The sequence below is a fragment of the Oncorhynchus gorbuscha genome, linkage group LG24 (genome assembly GCF_021184085.1).
Source record: "Oncorhynchus gorbuscha isolate QuinsamMale2020 ecotype Even-year linkage group LG24, OgorEven_v1.0, whole genome shotgun sequence".
In the NCBI taxonomy this organism is placed as follows: Eukaryota; Metazoa; Chordata; class Actinopteri; order Salmoniformes; family Salmonidae; genus Oncorhynchus; species Oncorhynchus gorbuscha.
In genome coordinates, this window is record NC_060196.1 from 7,452,945 (window position 1) to 7,474,392 (window position 21,448).

The window sequence follows — 21,448 nt, forward strand, 5'->3', positions numbered from 1 at the left end:
CTTTGCAGTTCTAAAAAACGAACTCACGGTAATGACATTTGGATGATAAACTTCAGAGGAAAATAAGTTGGTCTCACTGAGACTAATCCTCTGGAGTTCTGGTTGACTGAGGTCAGAGGAAGCAGAACCACTCTTTCAGGTTCAGGTCTTTGCTCGTTGTTGTTGTTGTGCACCGTGCTGATGTGCACAATAACATAGTTCTCCTTTCCTTTCCGGCCCGTTCCCATCTAACAACTGCTCTATAATGCAGACTAATGCATTTTCCATGTTCTAAACATCCCTGCTATTGTCTGGTAATAAGGTCCCGTCTTCTGTCTTTGACTTCAACTGAGAACGTATGCAAGCAAGTACAACAAGTTTCAAGGCAAAAATAACCATTGGACAATGAGTTGTTAAGGGACTTTAAATTGGTAATTTAGGCTAGTGTGTGTGTGTGTGTGTGTGTGTGTGTGTGTGTGTGTGTGTGTGTGTGTGTGTGTGTGTGTGTGTGTGTGTGTGTGTGTGTGTGTGTGTGTGTGTGTGTGTGTGTGTGTGTGTGTGTGTGTGTGTGTGTGTGTGTGTGTGTGTGTGTGTGTGTGTGTGTGTGTGTGTGTGTGTGTGTGTGTGTGTGTGTGTGTGTGTGTGTGTGTGTGTGTGTGTGTGTGTGTGTGTGTGTGTGTGTGTGTGTGTGTGTGTGTGTGTGTGTGTGTGTGTGTGTGTGTGTGCGTAAAATTGCCATGCACTGTAGTTTAAATCATCAGGTACTCTTTATATTTGAATTGAGAATGTGAGAGTGTATTAGAGAGGCAGAGTGAGTGACTCCTCTGGTCTGGTCTGGTGGTAGTATATCGACTATAGAGAATGGCTGGCTGAAGGCCTTCTCATCTATCTTAATGTGTAAGTTGCTCCATTAAGGTCTCCAGAGAGAGGAAGTGACTCAGACATTTACACACGGTCTGCTGCTCTGAGGCCACAGAGGCCTGGGGACAGATCATTCTCATCCAGCCTTTGAATAACCCAATTTACACTTCCTGTATATGGGCCCTCAGAGAGAGTCGCCATCTTAGCTGAGTTATGGGGTAAGCAAACACATGGTGGCTGGTTGTTGTGGACTGTAATTCCGATGCTATAAGATAGCATGGGGAAATAGGACCTGGATTTGTGTGTGTGTGTGTGTGTGTGTGTGTGTGTGTGTGTGTGTGTGTGTGTGTGTGTGTGTGTGTGTGTGTGTGTGTGTGTGTGTGTGTGTGTGTGTGTGTGTGTGTGTGTGTGTGTGTGTGTGTGTGTGTGTGTGTGTGTGTGTGTGTGTGTGTGTGTGTGTGCGTGTGTGTGTGTGTGTGTGTGCGCGTGTGTGTGTGTGTGTGTTTGCGTGTGTGTTTGCGTGCGTGTGTGTGTGTCTATAACATGGGTGTTTGTTACAACTATTATCATGCAATGCTTGATCTATAACAGTAGAAGGATAGTTGGAATCAGATCTTCTGTGAAGGAAATATGTCGATAAGCATTTATCGTTGAGCTTCAAGTTAAATCTATAATTCCTGCTAATTCCTATTAATAAAAACATTAATAAAAACACAAGTGATGTTGTCTCAATATGATAGTTAGCTTCCAAATGTATGCATCCTCCTCTTCCATAATTAATGGAAATTTGAGGGAAAGCGCCCGAGGGCCTAACGACTGTATTTTACACTGTTAGTGCTTATTAAAGGTTGAAAAGGCTTATAGGCAGTTCTATTCTGGGACATCTCTCCTAATTGTAGAGAATGGGGAGAGTCTCAAGTGTCTATCTCTTTGCTTTTGGCTAGCAGCAGGTTGCATTTATACGTAATCATATCAGGCGAATGGTAGCAGCAGGTTACACAATATTCATATTGATAGACATGCAGCCATTTGAGTATAATGCTAGTAGCAGTTTATACTGTATTCATATTGATAGACATGCAGCCATTTGAGTATAATGCTAGTAGCAGGTTATACTGTATTCATATTGATAGACATGCAGCCATTTGAGTATAATGCTAGTAGCAGGTTATACTGTATTCATATTGATAGACATGCAGCCATTTGAGTATAATGCTAGTAGCAGGTTATACTGTATTCATATTGATAGACATGCAGCCATTTGAGGCTAATGTTAGTGTAATATTAATGGTAGCATTGAATTATTTGTTCACATTACATACAGTATGCAGTACTGAATGCCTCTGTATGTCTGAAAACCCTATCTTCTATACAGGTTACATATGCCATTACTAGATACACTAGATACAGTTCTATATGCCATTATATTCAACACTATAGATACAGCTATATGCCATTACACCTCTTACCGATTCAACACTATAGATACAGGTTCTATATGCCATTACACCTCTTACCGACCCCATTCAACACTATAGATACAGGTTACATGTACCATTACACCTCCTACCGACCCCATTCAACACTATAGATACAGGTTCTATATGCCATTACACCTCTTACCGACCCCATTCAACACTAAAGATACAGGTTCTAAATGCCATTACACCTCTTACCGACCCCATTCAACACTATAGATACAGGTTCTATATGCCATTACAGCGCTTACCGACCCCATTCAACACTATAGATACAGGTTCTAAATGTCATTACACCTCTTGCCGACCCCATTCAACACTATGGATACAGGTTCTATATGCCATTACACCTCTTACCGACCCCATTCAACACTATAGATTTCAAATTCTCTGCTTTGTTCTCAAACAAATTTTGGCAGCTACATACACATGATGTAGGACTGCCCCAGTGTGAAGGCCTTTTGGTCACAGCTTGTCAGGTCTGTGTCGAGCAAAGTTGGTGTCACAATTATGAGTGAAGAGGTGTGGAGTCAGGCGCAGAGAGCAAAGATGTGGGAAAAACAACACTCTTTAATGTCCCGAAACACAACATGTACAAAGTGAAAACACAAATGAACAGAAATATAACCGGACAGCGTGTAACCCAAAATACAACAAAATACACTCAACCAACAAAACAGACGAACAAGCCCGCACGAAACAGAAGCGGGCTAAACAGACTATATATACCCTATCCTAACAACCAAACTAGAAACAGGTGCTACCAATTAGACAAAACTAAACGAACACAGAACAACGGATCGGCGATAGCTAGTAGACCGGCGACGACGACCGCCGAGCGCCACCCGAACAAGAAGGGGAGTCACCTTCGGTAATATTCGTGACAGTACCCCCCTCCTGACGCGCAGCTCCCGCAGCGCGTAGACGTCGGCCTCGGGGACGACCCGGAGGCCGAGGCGCTGGGCGATCCGGGCGGAGGCGATGAAATTCACTCAACATGGATGGGTCTAGAATATCCCTCGCCGGAACCCAGCACCTCTCCTCCGGACCGTACCCCTCCCAGTTGACGAGGTACTGCAAGCCTCTCACCCGGCGTCTCGAGTCCAGAATAGCTCGTATCTTGTACGCCGGGGACCCCTCGATGTCCAGAGGGGGTGGAGGAACCTCCGGTACCTCATTCTCCTGCATGGGACCAGCTACCACCGGCCTGAGAAGAGACACATGAAATGAGGGGTTAATACGATAATACGAAGGAAGTGATAATCGATAACAAACCTCATTTATTCTCCTCGGGACTTTAAATGGCCCTATACACTGCGGACCCAGCTTCCGGCAGGGCAAGTGGAGAGGCAGGTTACGGGTCGAGAGCCAGACCCTGTCCCCAGGTGCAAACACGGGGGCCTCACTGCGGTGACGGTCAGCGCTCTTCTTCTACCTTATACTAGCTTGGCGTAATGACTCCTGGACTGCCCTCCAGGTCTCCTTAGAGCGCTGTACCCACTCCTCCACCGCAGGAGCCTCAGTCTGGCTCTGATGCCACGGTGCCAAGACCGGCTGGTACCCCAACACGCACTCAAATGGTGACATGTTGGTAGAAGAGTGGCTTAGTGAATTCTGGGCTATTTCTGCCCAGGGAATATATCTCGCCCACTCGCCTGGCCGGTCCTGGCAATACGACCGCAGAAACCTACACACCTCCTGGTTAACTCTCTCCACCTGACCATTACTCTCCGGGTGATACCCTGAGGTAAGGCTGACCGAGACCCCAGACGTTCCATAAATGCTCTCCAAACACGGGAGATAAATTGGGGGCCTCGATCAGAAACTATATCCTTGGGCACCCCGTAGTGCCGGAAGACATAGGTGAAAAGAGCTTCCGCAGTCTGTAGGGCCGTAGGGAGAACGGGCAATGGGATAAGACGGCAGGACTTAGAGTACCGATCCACAACGACCAGGATAGTAGTGTTACCCTGAGAGGGGGGAAGGTCAGTAAGAAAATCCACCGAAAGATGGGTCCACGGCCGTTGTGGAACGGGAAGAGGTTGTAATTTACCTCTTGGCAGGTGTCTAGGAGCCTTACTCTGGGCGCACACCGAACAGGAGGAAACATAGAATCGCACATCCCTCCTCAAAGTGGGCCACCAGTACTTCCTCTCAAGACCTCTCACAGTCCTATAAACACCTGGGTGACCCGACGAGGGTAGACAATGAGCCCATCGAATCAATTGATCACGAACAGCCAGCGGCACGTACCTACGACCCTCCGGACACTGTGGAGGCGTAGGTTCCCCCCTTAGTGCCCGCTCGATGTCCGCGTCCACATCCCATACTACCGGTGCCACCAGCTTAGCTGCCGGAATGATGGGAGTAGGATCGATGGACCTGTCCTCAGTGTCATAGAGTCTTGACAGCGCGCCAGCCTTAGTGTTGAGGGAACCTGGTCTATATGAGACAGTGAAAAGAAATCTGGTGAAAAAAATGGCCCACCTTGCCTGACGAGGATTCATTCTCCTAGCTGATCGGATATACTCCAGGTTATGATGGTCAGTCCAGATAAGGAAAGGGTGCTTAGCCCCCTCAAGCCAGTGTCTCCACACCTTCAGGGCCTTAACCATAGCCAACAACTCCCTATCCCCCACATCATAATTCCGCTCCGCTGGCCCGAGTTTCTTAGAAAAAAAGGCACAGGGGCGGAGCTTCGGTGGCACACCCGAACGCTGTGAGAGCACAGCTCCAACCCCAGCCTCGGATGCGTCCACCTCTACTATAAACGCCAAAGAAGGGTCCGGATGTGCCAACACCGGCGCCTTAGTAAACATCGCCTTCAACTTATGAAAAGCTCCGTTCGCCTCTGCTGACCACTGTAAACGCACCGGTCCCCCCTTCAGCAGTGAGGTAATAGGGGCAGCTATCTGACCAAAACCCCGGATAAACCTCCGGTAGTAATTGGCAAATCCCAAGAACCGCTGCACCTCCTTTACCGTGGTCGGAGTCGGCCAATTACGCACGGCCTTAACGTGATCACCCTCCATTACCAAACCAGAGCTGGAAATACGATAACCCAGGAAGGAAACTGATTGTTTGAAAAACTCACATTTCTCCGCCTTCACATACAGGTCATGCTCCAGCAGTCGTCTAAGAACGTTACGCACAAGAGATACATGCACAGTGCGTGTAGCGGAGTAGATCAAAATATCATCAATATAAACCACTACACCCTGTCCGTGCAGGTCTCTGAGTATTTCATCCACGAAGGATTGAAATATAGCTGGAGCATTCTTTAAACCGTATGTCATGAAGCGATACTCATAATGGCCCGACGTAGTGCTAAATGCAGTTTTCCACTCATCTCCCTTCCGAATACGCACCAAATTATAAGCACTCCTGAGATCCAGTTTAGTGAAGAACTGCGCTCCGTGAAATGATTCCACTACCGTAGCAATGAGAGGTAGTGGGTAACTAAAACCCACTGTGATGGAATTTAGACCTCTATAATCAATACACGGACGCAAACCACCATCTTTTTCTTCACAAAAAGAAACTCGAAGAGACAGGTGACATGGAGGGCCGAATGTACCCCTGTCCCAGAGCCTCGGTGATATAATTTTCCATAGCCACCTTCTCCTCCTGAGACAAAGGATACACATGACTCCTGGGAAGTGCAGCGTTAACCTGGAGATTTATCACGCAATCCCCTGCCTATGGGGTGGTAATTGGGTCGCTTTCTTTTTACTGAAAACGATAGCCAAATCATCATACTCAGCTGGAATGCGCACGGTGGAAACCTGGTCTGGACTCTCCACCGTTGTAGCACCGATGGAAACCCCTACACACCTGCCTGAACACTCATCAGACCACCCCTGTAGAGTTCCCTGTTTCCACGAAATCGTAGGATTATGAATAGCCAACCAGGGAATCCCCAGAACAACTGGAAACGCAGGTGAATCGATAAGGAACCAACTAATTCGCTCCTTGTGATTCCCCTGCGTAATCATCTCCAATGAAATTGTGGCTTTCTTCACCAGCCCTGACCCTAATGGTCGACTATCTAAAGAGTGCACGGGAAAAGGGGGGTTTACTTTAACTAACGGAATCCTCAACCTCTGAGCGAGTCCGCAATCTATAAAGTTTCCAGCTGCGCCTGAATCTACCAGTGCCTTATGCTGGAGAGAAGGAGAATAATTAAGGAAACAAATTAATATGAACTTGTGACCAACAGGAAACTCTGGGAGAGTGTGGTGCTTACTCACCTGGGGTGACCGATGAGTATTCTGCCTACGTTCATGATTCCCAGATGAATTCCTCCAGCACCGACCAGACGTGTGCCCTCTCCGGCCACAACTGGTACAGGAGGAGCTTCCTCCTCCGATCTCCCTTGATGCGGTACCTCCTAACTCCATCGGAATAGGGGCAGGAGGATCAGGAGGTAGAACTGACAAGACCCTTTCAGAACGTCCACGAGCAGCTAGCAGATGGTCCAACCAGATCGACAGGTCTATCAGTCCATCCAGGCCAAGTGTAGTATCCCGACAGGCCAGCTCCCTACGGACGTCCTCTCTCAGGCTACACCTGTAATGGTCTATCAGGGCCCTGTCGTTCCACCCTGCTCCCGCAGCCAAGGTCCGGAACTCCAGCGCGAAGTCCTGCGCGCTCCTCTTCCCCTGTCTCAGATGGAACAATCTCTCACCTGCCGCACGACCCTCTGGAGGGTGATCGAACACGGCCCTGAAACGGCGGATGAACTCTGAGTAGTTGTCTCTTGCCGAGTCGGGCCCGTTCCAGACCGCATTAGCCCACTCCAGGGCTCTACCAGACAGGCAGGTGATGAGGACCCCTACTCTCTCCTCCTCTGAGGGGCCGGTCGAACGGTGGACAGGTAGAGGTCTAATTGCAGCAGGAATCCCTGGCACCCTGTCGCTGTTCCATCGTATTTCCTCGGAGGCGTCATGAGCAGAGCGCTGGAACCGGATCCAGATGGGGCAGATGGTAGAGTTGCTGGTGGGAGGGTCGGTGGAGTAGTAGGGAAACCATTCCTCTCCCAACGATCCATCCTCTCCATCATCCGTTCCATCGCTGATCCTAGGCGATGGAGGATGGATGTGTGATGTTGGACTCTCTCCTCCATAGTGGGAAGAGGAGTGGTCGCTGCTCCTGCTGACTCCATATCGTGGTGCAGGCTTCTGTCACAATTATGAGTGAAGAGGTGTGGAGTCAGGCGCAGAGAGCAAAGATGTGGGAAAAACAACACGCTTTAATGTCCCGAAACACAACATGTACAAAGTGAAAACACAAATGAACAGAAATATAACCGGACAGCGTGTAACCCAAAATACAACAAAATACACTCAACCAACAAAACAGACGAACAAGCCCGCACGAAACAGAAGCGGGCTAAACAGACTATATATACCCTATCCTAACAACCAAACTAGAAACAGGTGCTACCAATTAGACAAAACTAAACGAACACAGAACAACGGATCGGCGATAGCTAGTAGACCGGCGACGACGACCGCCGAGCGCCACCCGAACAAGAAGGGGAGTCACCTTCGGTAATATTCGTGACAGTTGGTGCTGCCATTCCTTATCTCCCCAATATATTATTGTTGCATGATGACGCCGCACTGACTCTCACAGTACCCCAGGAACGAGTATGGAAGCCTCCACCTAAACTCAGCATAACTAAATGGCAAGAAAACGTCCTTGACGTTCTTTCACTAGCTATAAGGAACCAACATTAGATACATTAGACACATTCAGCAGGGCTGTCGAAAAGGTCAAACGCTTATTTTGAGTTAAAATAATGTAATCATGTTCGAATTTATCAATTCTATTTTGAATATCTGTATCGAATATCGATGTGTGCAGAGTGATTGTATTAATGTGTGGCTTGTTCCCACAAACAATTTTACAAACACAAGATGAGTTACAAATGATGTTTTGTTTTATGCATCGATATGTCCACAACATGAGCCCCTGGGGGGAGAGGGAATAATAAAAAGTTGGTAAAAAAAAAAGAAAAACACACAGATAAAACATATCTATATTTAGTAGTTTAATAACAAAATACATTCCATTCCACAAGGCCCATCCGCTTTCTTCTGTAGAATTTACAGCTATAGCTACTCACTTATTTGCACTTGATTTATTGCGGATGCCACAGGGAATTTGATAAATGCGTTATAAGGAATATTTATCAGTTTAGCCCCGTTCTCTGGGGAACCTAAACACAGAACGCACACTGTTTTGCTTGTCTTTGCTTTTATTAATATGTCGAGACAATTGATCCGCAGCAAAGTGTGTCATATGAGGGGAGTGTTGTGTGTGTGCCTTGAAAGCGAGCATTATTGCTCGCTCTGATGATGAATCTTTCTCTATGCTACACAGACCACGTTCCTTCACTGAAAAATGAATAAAAACACTATGCAATTCAAATGAAAGGGATCTTTGCTTTCTCTCCGAGAATGGGGCCATTGTCAACATGAAACAAAATGAGATCACAGTTATTTTTCTTGTTACACACTTCCAACCACAAGAAAAGGGCTCCAAATATAATGAATCGCTAGCAATGTGAACATTTAGCATTTAACATAAAGAATGCGCCATTATGGTTACACTCACTTTAACCTGCGACAATGTTCCCTCTGTTCTAGAAGAATCCATTGAGGTAAACAACAATGCAACTGTCGTGGTTTGATGATGCAATACTTAAAAACATATAGAACTCATACAAGGCTCAATATCATATTGTGATCATGCATCAACGCAATGGCAAGCAATTCCACGTCAACAAATACACGGGAAAGCAACACTTGTCGTCTCGAAGAGAAGAAAAGAATCCACCCCTTCACAACATATGCTTCCAGTTGACTTGAGCCAGCAAACATTTACTGTATATGCATAAGTGTGAGATCTAAGTCAGTCATTTTTCACAAGCTCTATGAAATTGCACGTTCCATCCTACTTGTTGTGTTCTTCTGCATTACAGTGTCTTGTTGTTCAGAGACACTCTTAATATTACACGTACAAAAGGAATGGTATTCTAAAACAACATATTAGAACGAGATCTGTAGACTGCAGTTCGGGTTTTCTATTCCATTTGTTCAAATCATACATCAAGTCTTTTAAAGATATTAAGTCTCATGAGGAAACTTAATATGTTAAATTGGTCAATGTGTTTCCACTGTAATTATAGACACTAAGCTAAGCCATTCCATTGGTCCTAAAGAAAAATAACCGCCCACCAGGTGACTCAACCTCACTTCCAGGTTTGTACTGGAATGTATGAATGGAATTAGGGCCTAGGAAAGAGGTTGCGTCCCAAATTGCACCTTATTCCCTTCAAAGTGCACTACTTCTGACTAGGGCCCATAGGTATTTGATAAAAGGTGTGCACTATGGCGAAAAGTGTGCCATTTGGGTCTAAAAGTGATAATTGATTCACAGTGATAATGGACTGGCGCACTTTGCTTCCAAAACCCAGCTCCAAACAAAGGCTAATGGGTGTAATGTACTCTTTGTAGTTGTTAATCACCCTTTTCAAAATGGAGTTTATGACAATAACTGGTTCCAGTTCATGTCACAATCGTCGTAAAGAGGAGACCAAGGCGCAGCGTGAGTAGAGTTCCACATAATATTAATCAACTGAAACTCACCTAACAAAAACAACCAAACGAAACATGCCGCTACTGTTGTGCACTCAGGCAACTCAATGTAGACAAGATCCCACAATACAAACGAGGAAAATGGCTACCTAAATATGATCCCCAATCAGAGACAACGATAAACAGCTGTCTCTGATTGGGAACCATATCAGGCCAACATAGACATACAACACCCATAGACATACAAAAACCCTAGACATACAAAACTAGCATACCCACACTAGTCACACCCTGACCAAACCAAAATATATAGAAAAACTGAGATATCTAAGGTCAGGGCGTGACAGTACCCCCCCAAAGGTGCGGACTCCCGGCCGTAAACCTGAACCTATAGGGGAGGGTCTGGGTGGGCATCTACCCTTGGTGGCGGCTCTGGTTCTGGGCACAGCTCTGGAAGCTCCGGACTGTGGGTCGTCTCTGGAGGTCCCAGACCGTGGATAGTCGCCGGAAGCTCCGGACCGTGGGTCATCTCTGGAGGCCCGGGACCGTGGATCGTCGCCGGAGGCCCCGGACCGTTGCTGGAGGCTTTGTCGCTGGAGGCAACAGACTGGGGACCGTTGCTGAAGGCTCCGGACTGTAGACCATCGTTGGAGGTTCCGGACTGTAGACCATCGTTGGAGGTTCCGGACTGTGAAACGCCGCCGGAAGCTCTGGACTGGGAACTGTCGCCAGAAGCTCTGGACTGGGAACTGTCGCCGGAAGCTCTGGACTGGGAACTGTCGCCGGAAGCTCTGGACTGGGAACTGTCGCCGGAAGCTCTGGCCTGGGAACTGTCGCCGGAAGCTCTGGACTGTGGAGGCGCACTGGAGGCCTGATGCGTGGGACCGGTACAGGTGGCACCAGGTTGATGACGTGCACCTCAGGGCGAGTGCGGAGAGGAGGCACAGGACGTACTTGACTGTGGAACCGCACTGGAGACCTGATGCGTGGGACCTGTACAGGTGGAACCGGGCTGATGACACGCACCTCAGGGCGAGTGCGGAGAGGAGGCACCACCCTTCCTGACTGGATGCATACTCCGGCAAGTGCGGGAAGGTAGCACAGGACGCACTGGGCTATGAATGCACACTGGAGACCTGATGCGTGGGTCCAGTACAGGTGACACCTGGCTGATGACATGCACCTCAACATGCCCGCTCTGCAGCGCTCTCAATGCTAGCACCTCTCTCCGGAATCTTGAGTCGAGCTCCTCATCCGACTCCCTGACTGGCTCTGGTTCGCTCCTCGGCTCCGCCGACTGCTCCAAAGTTTTCTTGGGGTTTTCTCTCGTGCTTGCTTCGTTGAGCTATCTCCTCGTATCATCGCCGTTCCGCTTTCGCTGCCTCTATCTCCTCCTTAGGTCGGCGATACTCCAGTTCACCAAGTGCTCATGGTAATGTTGTATCCATTAGGCCTATTCTGTGACCCTCGCATAATTCCTCATTTTCGGGGACAAATCAACTGAAAGCATGTTTTTTTGCTATCAGGAACACGACTCACTATAGTGTAGCTTGAAGAGATTAGACACAGCTGTACGAGCATTGGCAATAACATGTATTTAATATCACTATGTTATTTCCATGTTATTGATTCTACCATAGCCAAAACGATAGCTATATTGTGGTCATATATTGGGATCTGCTGTAGAGAAAGTCTAGACGCTATAAACGTGAAATAGAATGGCTGTAACTGTCAACGTGTTTTTGCATATATGGTGCAATTATCATGCATACCATTCCTAAAAACATTTTCTAAAGTCTGAATTGAGATCACTCTACTCTCACAGGCCTCTGACGTAAGCTATGCTATGCATCCAAAAATGATATCCATCTGCCAAAGCGATCACTCAATCCCCTAGTGAAAAAGCCTGGCTACGAGGCGATGAGTCTATGAGGCTCTAACAACCTGAAGGAGAAGAAATGCTTAGCCCAGGTTTTTGTGCTTGTTTATCCTCTGCATAAATGAGTGGTTAACCATGAGAAATGCAACGGTACGGGAATCAAACTCCTCGGAGGCTTAATTAGATCCTGTGTGTCAGATGGTTCCCTCTTGGCTCCACGGCCCAGCCACCCAGTCCCGAGCACAGAGGCAGACTATTTTGTACATTTATTTATCAATCCAGAAACACACAAAGTGTAAATGCTGTGTGTTGACTAAAATGCTGTTTTTATTTTCAAATCATGCTGCTTATGACGTTGAGGTGAACTTTTCAATGCACAGTAGAACATAGAAATGAGATATGAGATATGATTTTGATGATACACAGCATTTAAGTCCCTGTTAAATGACTAAGAGGGACATAGATTGAAACTATAATGTGTGCATACATTTTACATTGAAACTAGGATGTATTCCGTTTTAGAGCACTGAAAAGGCAATGAGAGATTTAGCCACTGGTGTGATGACAGAAAGTTTCTGATTTTTGCAATGTTACGTAGATGGAAAAAAGCTGTCCTTGAAACAGTTTTTATGTCCGTCAAAAGAGAGATCAGGGTCCAGAGTAACGCCAAGGTCCTTCACAGTTTTATTTGAGACGACTGTACAGACATCAAGATTAATTGTCAGATTCAACAGAAGATCTCTTTGTTTCTTGGGACCTAGACCAAGCATCTCTGTTTTGTCTGAGTTTAAATGTAGAAAGTTTGCAGCCATCCACTTCCTTATGTCTGGAACACAGGCTTCTAGCGAGGGCAATTTTGGGGCTTCACCATGTTTCATTGAAATGTACAGCTGTGTGTCATCCACATAGCAGGGAAAGTTAACATTATGTTTTCGAATGACAACCCCAAGAATTAAAATATATAGTGAAAACAATAGTGGTCCTAAAACTAACCTTGAGGAACACCGAAATGTACAGTTGATTTGTCAGAAGACAAACCATTCACAGAGACAAACTGATGTCTTTCCGACAGATAAGATCTAAACCAGGCCAGAACTTGTCCGTGTAGACCAATTTGGGTTTCCAATCTCTCCAAAAAAATGTGGTGATCGATGGTATCAAAAGCAGCACTAAGGTCTAGGAGCACGAGGACAGATAGAGAGCCTCGGTCTGATGCCATTAAAAGGTCATTTTACCACCTTCACAAGTGCAGTCTCAGTGCTATGATGGGGTCTAAAACCAGACTGAAGCATTTCGTATACATTGTTTGTCTTCAGGAAGGCAGTGAGTTGCTGCACAACAGCTTTTTCAAACATGTTTGAGAGAAATGGAAGATTCGATATCGGACGATAGTTTTTTGTATTTTCTGGGTCAAGGTTTGGCTTTTTCAAGAGAGGCTTTATTACTGCCACTTTTAAAACTACTTCTAATCATTATTATTCCAAACCAAAGACAGCTGTTCTCCATTTAGTTGTCTTTCGGGATGCTCTATCAAATGCTTGCTGTACTCTGTGATATATTTGCTATTTAAAGAACATAACTGGTCATAATCTTAAACTAGTAGGCCTTTGCCATTTGCTCAAATGGAATTCACCTCGAATTCAAACTGACACACACGCTATGGGGAACGTGGATGCTTCGTAGTTGATACAGTCATTCGAGCACCGTTTTACCAGTAAGATGTCTAGCCAATTACAGATCAAGCATGTTACTCATGAAAGTTATATCTCTTGTAAAGAAAAGTAATGTAATATGGCCAGGGGCTCCCCAGGGATTTTGGGCCCCGTGAAAAGACATCACGCGCAGTTGGTGTAGCCACACACCTCCAGAACCCAATCAACCCATTCAAAGCTTTAAATAACGCAACCTTTTCAGGTTTGCAACTGTATTGTAGTCCAATATTTACTGTACGACATTTACTGACAGTGAGCTTTGAAAATATAACACTGTGCAGACATGCATGTAACATTCTGCAAAGAGTGGAATTCACTATTTGATGCAAGTCTGATACCCTCTATAAGAAATGTGCTAAAGGCCGTCTTTTACAATAATTTTAATGTGTAGTGATCCAGTATCCAGTATCCAGTAACAGTTTTCACTGGCCCTTGCTCATCCTTACTCACCAAGAGCCCAGCGCCGAGCCTTCTTGCTAGCAAGCGAGGGGGGGGGGGGGGGAGCCCTACCAGTCACAGGCCTGTAGACTAGTCTTAACTTTTCTCCCCCATACGGTGCCCCTGAATATGGCTTAGAAGCAAAATGGCTCAGATAACACTAAACGAAATGGAGACATTGAATGATCTCCCTCCTGTTGGTCCGGGGCGTTGATGTTAAACAATTTCATGATTATGCAAATGACAGTAACCTAAAATCATAGCAAGATATGGAGGTGTATTCCAGTGGAGGCTAGTGGAAGGAGAAATAAGGAGGACGGGCTCCCAATTCTACCCCATGTATCCTTCCACCAGCCTCCACTGGTGAATCTATTGCATTGTCCATAACTTCAGGTGGCTAAATGGAGTTTGAGAGAAACATTGTGTAAAACAAAAAATACATTTACATCCATATGTTTTCTCTCTCCGAGCTGTACCCCTGCCTCCATGGAGAACAAGATTGAGATGGAGAATGATTGGGCATCATGCAATGATTCTGTTCCCCGCATCACGGTGTCAACAGTGTTCTAATTAGGCCCTTGCTAAATGGCATTTGTTTAGCAGACTGAATCAACAGGCATGAAATTCAGTCGCAATAATTGCTGCCACACAATTAGCTGTAATTACTTTAAATCTATACAGCTGTGACACCGTTGAGTTATTATAGTGTATGGGAGATGATTCCAGGAAATATAATGTGTTTCATGTTATACTAGGTTCAATGGCTGTGCTTCAGAAGTAGACACACTAGTGGTAATGTGATTCAACCGTGTAGTTAGAGCAGACAATATGGTTCGCTAGAGATAATTGCCTTCTAAATCAGGTCAGTCCAAACATGGTTGTGACGGCCAGTAACTAGCACTAATCAATGACTACAATCTCCCATATCAACGTAAGCTATTGTCACATGAGATGCTAGAAGAGTGCTCCAAACCACCAGCCTTTCATATGAGTACATGAGTGGGCATATTTCTACCACGTATGTTGAGCACATGTTTATTAGGTTGGAATGAATGGGGAATGGTAGAAATGAAATAATTCACTATTGTGTATTTAGTATACACACTTCTGACTCAAAAGAACAGTAAATAACACATGTAAACACACTGCATGCTCTACAATCACTGGGGGCTTTACAGAGTGTGGAGCCCTCTGTTGTATTTGTAGTTAATACTACTATTAGTGCCGTACATGCAGTACAATTTATTGGATCTGTGAATTGTACTTACATCAAAGATCATAACATGTCCAAGAGGCAATTGTATTCACATCAAAGATCTTAATGTGTCTAACATTAGCCAAACAGGAGTTCCTGGCTCATTAGCGATTCCTTATCATCCCTGAAATGCCCTCCAGAGAAAAAAATGAAAATGGCCTCCAAGTTGGCAAGTAAGATGTTATCGTTCATTGATGGTTTTTGGTGGGGGGGGCTTTGACACCTACTGCTGCACTGCTTGAAGATGAAGAGAATGAAGACAATCAGAAGAGGACAGGCATGCAGTCCATCAGTACTGAACAGTGTTAGGGAAGCTGCTCTGAACCCAAATTGCTTCTGTAAATCGCTCATGATAAGAGTGTCTGCTAAATGACTAAAATGTATGGTTTATCAAACTACCAATTACTTCACACTAGAAGAAGTTAAGCTACCCTTAAGATAAATATAGTTTACTTAACGAAAGCTACTTTGAAAAAGTCGTTCGCTAGTTCTGAAATGTCATAGACTGCAAATTGCAAAAACAGATCACTGTGGAGTCAGATGCTAAATGTATGTGTAATTTAGCCTATTGAACACAAAAACTGTTTCAAGTGAGATTTAGGCATATTTCACCCATATTTTCTTCCTTTTTTGCTAAATAATGCAGTGTGTAGTTCCAGTAGTTAGCTACACAGCTACACGGAAAAAAATCATTAACAACTGAAAACACTACCAAGATTTAGTTCAACTTTCACCAAGCCACTGCAAATTGTAGTTTAATTCCTACTTGAACCACAGATAGAAAAATGACCCAGATGTTTGATCTGAAGCATCCGGTTGGCATTTCCACTCAGCACCCCAATAGTGATGAGAGGAAGCCCACTGGCCGACAGTGGGAGTTAATGGAGCGAGGTGGATTTTGGCGTCATGCAAATGTTCTCACCAATTAAAACATTGAATCTTGATACAGTTTTCTGTTCCCAACACTAACATCTCTTACAAACAGAGTGGGCTAAGTTTTGTAGACTTTTCCCTTTGCCAAAGTTTGGTGTTGTTTAGGAGTGCAAGGGCAAATTGAGTTATTGCACACGAGCACTTCACAGAGTAGACGGTCCCCAAATGGAAATATGCAAATACACACTAGAAAGCACCAATAGGAACTTGCTAGCTCGTGCTTGGCTCTGCCCACCTCCTCGCTTGTTCTGCCCACTATGATTCATTGGCTCCCGCTGGAGACGACAGGCTGCAGTCTATCTTGGATTAGTTATAAAAAATATTTGGTTTAACTACATATAGTTCACTACTCCCCAACACTGGTAATGAATGTGTTGTTGCAATCTATAGAAATACATTTAGAGGATGAATCAAGAGGAAAATGAGGATGACTGTGTGTGTAACAATTCTCGTCCTACCACATGTGACAGTGTGTGGTATATAGCATGAATATGTACACATGTCCATGCTCCACAGAGGCTGCATGCTTTTCAGAATAGTAAAGGATGGAAAACCCACAACGAGAAGGAACCTTAGAACTCCAAGACGGTTTACTCGCTAAACATATTAAGTCGGTCAAACAATTAGACCTCAAAGAAGTGGATAGCCACTGAATGCTATGAATGATGATCTTGAAGGCTACAGCATCTCCCCACATGTTCTTACCTGAATATCAGAAGATGTCCGGGTGCTCACAGCACAGCGTCACCGAAACACAAGTGCGAAGGAGTGCTTCCTCTATGTCTTACTGTGCCTGATTAAATTGAGACTTGATCTCATTTAGCTGTAATGATAAATGATCCCTCTCCCCATCCTTGAACCAGAGGTGCCTCCTAAATCCATTTACAACCTGTGTGTGTAAGCTAGTTATATATTTTTCATAGCTGGACTGTAGCGATGAAAAAGACAGATTCTGCTATCCATCTTGGGTGCAGTTGCTTCTTTCTCAAATCAAATCCAAATGTATTGGTCACATACACATGGTTAGCAGATGTTATTGCGAGTGCAGCGAAATGCTTATGCTTCTAGATCCGACAGTGTAGCAGTATCTAACAGGTAATACCTAACAATTCCACAACAAAACCTAATACACACAATCTAGTAAAGGAATGGGATGAGAATATATAAGTATAAAATATATGGATGAGCAGTGACAGAATGGCAAAGATGCAATAGATAGTAAAGTGAAGGATACAGTATACAGTATATACATATGAAATGAGTAATGCGAGATATGTAAACGTTCTTAAAGTGGCATTATTAAAGTGACTAGTGTTCCATTTATTAAAGTGAACAATGATATAGGCAGCTGTCTCTCTGTGCTAGTGGTGGCTGTTTCACAATCTGATGGCCTTGAGATAGAAGCTGTTTTTTAGTCTCTCGGTCCCAACTCTGATGCACCTGTACTGGCTTCGCCTTCTGGATGGAAGCGGGGTGGACAGGCAGTGGTTCGGGTGGTTATTGTCCTTGATGATCTTTTTGGCCTTCCTGTGACATTGGGTGCTGTAGGTGAGCTGGAGGGCAGGTAGTTTGCCCCTGGTGATGCGTTGTGCAGACTGCCACACCCTCTGGAGAGCCCTGTGGTTGTGGGGGGTGCAGTTGCCGTACCAGGCGGTGATACAACCCGACAGGATAATCCCAATTGTGCACCTGTAAACGTTAGTGATGGTTTTCAGTGACAAGCCACATTTTTTCAGCCTCCTGAGATTGAAGAGGCACTGTTGCGCCTTCTTCACCACACTGTCTGTGTGCGTGGACCATTTCAGTTTGTCTGTGATGTGTACACTGAGGAACTTAACTTTCCACCTTCTCCACTGCTGTCCTGTCGATGTGGATAGGGGGGTGCTCCCTCTGCTGTTTCCTGAAGTCCCCGATCATCTCCTTTGTTTTTTTGACATTGAGTGAGAGGTTATTTTCCTGACACCACACTCCGAGGGCCCCCACCTCCTCCCTGTAGACTGTCTCGTCATTGTTGGTAATCAGGTCTACCGCTGTAGTGTCGTCTGCAGACTTGATGATTGAGTTGGAGGCGTGCATGGCCACGCAGACATGGGTGAGTACAGGAGAGGGCTGAGAAGTCTATCAATGCACTTGGCTAGACTCTCAATGCACTTCATGTTGACAGAAGTGACTGCTACGGGGCGTTGCTCTGTATTGAGTCTTATAAAGATATTTTGGATTCTTTGCATAAAAACAAAATGCTTGAAGGAAAATATGCCTTAATCCATCATAGACTAATAATTATTTTCTGAGTTTACATTTCATACAACACAACAATCTAAAGAATGTGCAAAACAAACAATGATCGTTGATGAGAGATTACTGAGTTAAAAATATATATGATTCCAGAAAACTATCGATTTCATTAATAAGATCTCATGGAGGGAGCTGGATGGCTAGAGGGGATTTGCAACATGCTGTAAACCAGGGCCTCACAGAACCATAGTGATCATGGAATCCAACAGAAAAACCAATAAGACATCCAATAAACCGTTGCCCTTGGGTGTGAGGCTTCGAGACTGACGCCGCATGACACACATCCCACCCCCGCCCCCTTCCTACCCCGCACCTCAGAAGGCAGCCAATAGAATTCATTAGACAGCCAATTACTCACAATAACATATTTTACACAGGAAGTGCCACGTGACCTTGCGACTGTAAGATCCCCTGCTGCGCGCTACAGTGTGTGTGTGTGTGTGTGTGTGTGTGTGTGTGTGTGTGTGTGTGTGTGTGTGTGTGTGTGTGTGTGTGTGTGTGTGTGTGTGTGTGTGTGTGTGTGTGTGTGTGTGTGTGTGTGTGTGTGTGTGTGTGTGTGTGTGTGTGTGTGTGTGAGAGCGAGAGAGACCCATTAAATCTAGCTGAAGCCTACATATCCTGGGGTGGAGCCTGGGGTATACATTTGCCTTTTTCCCCTTTTGATAGATGATATATCTTTAATGTTTCTTTTAATTGTATCTATTTTCAGCGTGTTCCAGTCCACGCCCATGTCCAGCAACTTCACATAGCCATTGAAGAGGAGTGGGACTACATTCCACCAGCCACAATTAACAGCCTGATCAACTCTATGCGAAGGAGATGTGTCGCGCTGCATTAGGCAAATGGTGGTCACACCAGAAAATGACTGGTTTTCTGATCCACACCCCTACTTTGTTTTAAGGTCTGTGACCAACAGATGCATATCTGTAGTCCTAGTTATGTGAAATCCGTAGATTAGGGCTTAATGCATTTATTTCAATTGACTGATTTCCTCATATGAAATGTAACTCAGTAAAATCGTTGAAATTGTTGATGTTTCGTTGATATTTTTGTTCAGTATAGTCTCTGTGGGATATGCATTATCCAGGCATTTTGGTATAGGAGCCTATGTTGATGAGCTGAATGCATTATTAGGCTACATTTTCAACGTTCTTAATGTCCTTTCATTTCAGACCATCCCTATACTCAGGAAGGGGCCATGGGTTCAGTTATGGGATGGCAGACATTATGCTAGATTGAAGACAGGGTTCAGTTATGGGATGGCAGACATTATGCTAGATTGAAGACAGGGTTCAGTTATGGGATGGGAGTCATTATGCTAGATTGAAGACAGGGTTCAGTTATGGGATGGCAGACATTATGCTAGATTGAAGACAGGGTTCAGTTATGGGATGGGAGTCATTATGCTAGATTGAAGACAGGGTTCAGTTATGGGATGGGAGTCATTATGCTAGATTGAAGACAGGGTTCAGTTATGGGATGGGAGTCTGTCATGTTTGTCATTTATTATCATGTCTTGTCCCTGTGCTCCCCATTCTATTCGTTTCCCTCTGCTGGTCTTATTAGGTTCTTTCCCTCTTTCTATCCCTCTCTCTCCCCCTCCCTCTCTCACTCTCTCGCTCTCTCTTCTCTCTATCGTTCCGTTCCTGCTCCCAGCTGTTCCTATTCCCCTAATCATCATTTAGTCTTCCCACACCTGTTCCCGATCCTTTCCCCTGATTAGAGTCCCTATTTCTTCCTTTGTGTTCCGTTCCTGTCCTGTCGGTTCCTTGTTTAGAATTCACCGTGCTCGGGGACGGAAATGTGCCGCCTTAGAGAACCTATCGACAACCGTAAGAATCACAGTCTTCCCCGCAGACAAAGGCAGACCGGTAATGAAGTCTAAGGCGATGTGAGACCATGGTCGAGAAGGAATGGGGAGCGGTCTGAGACGACCGGCAGGAGGAGAGTTACCCGACTTAGTCTGCGCGCAGTCCGAACAAGCAGCCACGAAACGGCGCGTGTCACGCTCCTGAGTCGGCCACCAAAGCGCTGGCGAATAGACGCAAGAGTGCCTCGAACACCGGGATGACCAGCTAACTTGGCAGAGTGAGCCCACTGAAGAACAGCCAGACGAGTGGAAACAGGAACGAAAAGGAGGTTACTAGGACAAGCGCGCGGCGACGCAGTGTGCGTGAGTGCTTGCTTAACCTGTCTTTCAATTCCCCAGACTGTTAACCCGACAACACGCCCATAAGGAAGAATCCCCTCGGGATCAGTAGAAGCCACAGAAGAACTAAACAGACGGGATAAGGCATCAGGCTTGGTGTTCTTGCTACCCGGACGGTAAGAAATCACAAACTCGAAACGAGCGAAAAACAACGCCCAACGAGCTTGACGGGCATTAAGTCGTTTGGCAGAACGGATGTACTCAAGGTTCTTATGGTCTGTCCAAACGACAAAAGGAACGGTCGCCCCCTCCAACCACTGTCGCCATTCGCCTAGGGCTAAGCGGATGGCGAGCAGTTCACGGTTACCCACATCATAGTTGCGCTCAGATGGCGACAGGCGATGAGAAAAATAAGCACAAGGATGAACCTTATCGTCAGACTGGAAGCGCTGGGATAGAATGGCTCCCACGCCTACCTCTGAAGCGTCAACCTCGACAATGAATTGTCTAGTGACGTCAGGAGTAACGAGGATAGGAGCGGACGTAAAACGTTCTTTTAGAAGATCAAAAGCTCCTGGGCGGAACCGGACCACTTAAAACACGTCTTGACAGAAGTAAGAGCTGTGAGAGGGGCAGCAACTTGACCGAAATTACGAATGAAACGCCGATAGAAATTAGCGAAACCTAAAAAGCGCTGCAACTCGACACGTGACCTTGGAACGGGCCAATCACTGACAGCTTGGACCTTAGCGGAATCCATCTGAATGCCTTCAGCGGAAATAACGGAACCGAGAAAAGTAACGGAGGAGACATGAAAAGAGCACTTCTCAGCCTTTACGTAGAGACAATTCTCTAAAAGGCGCTG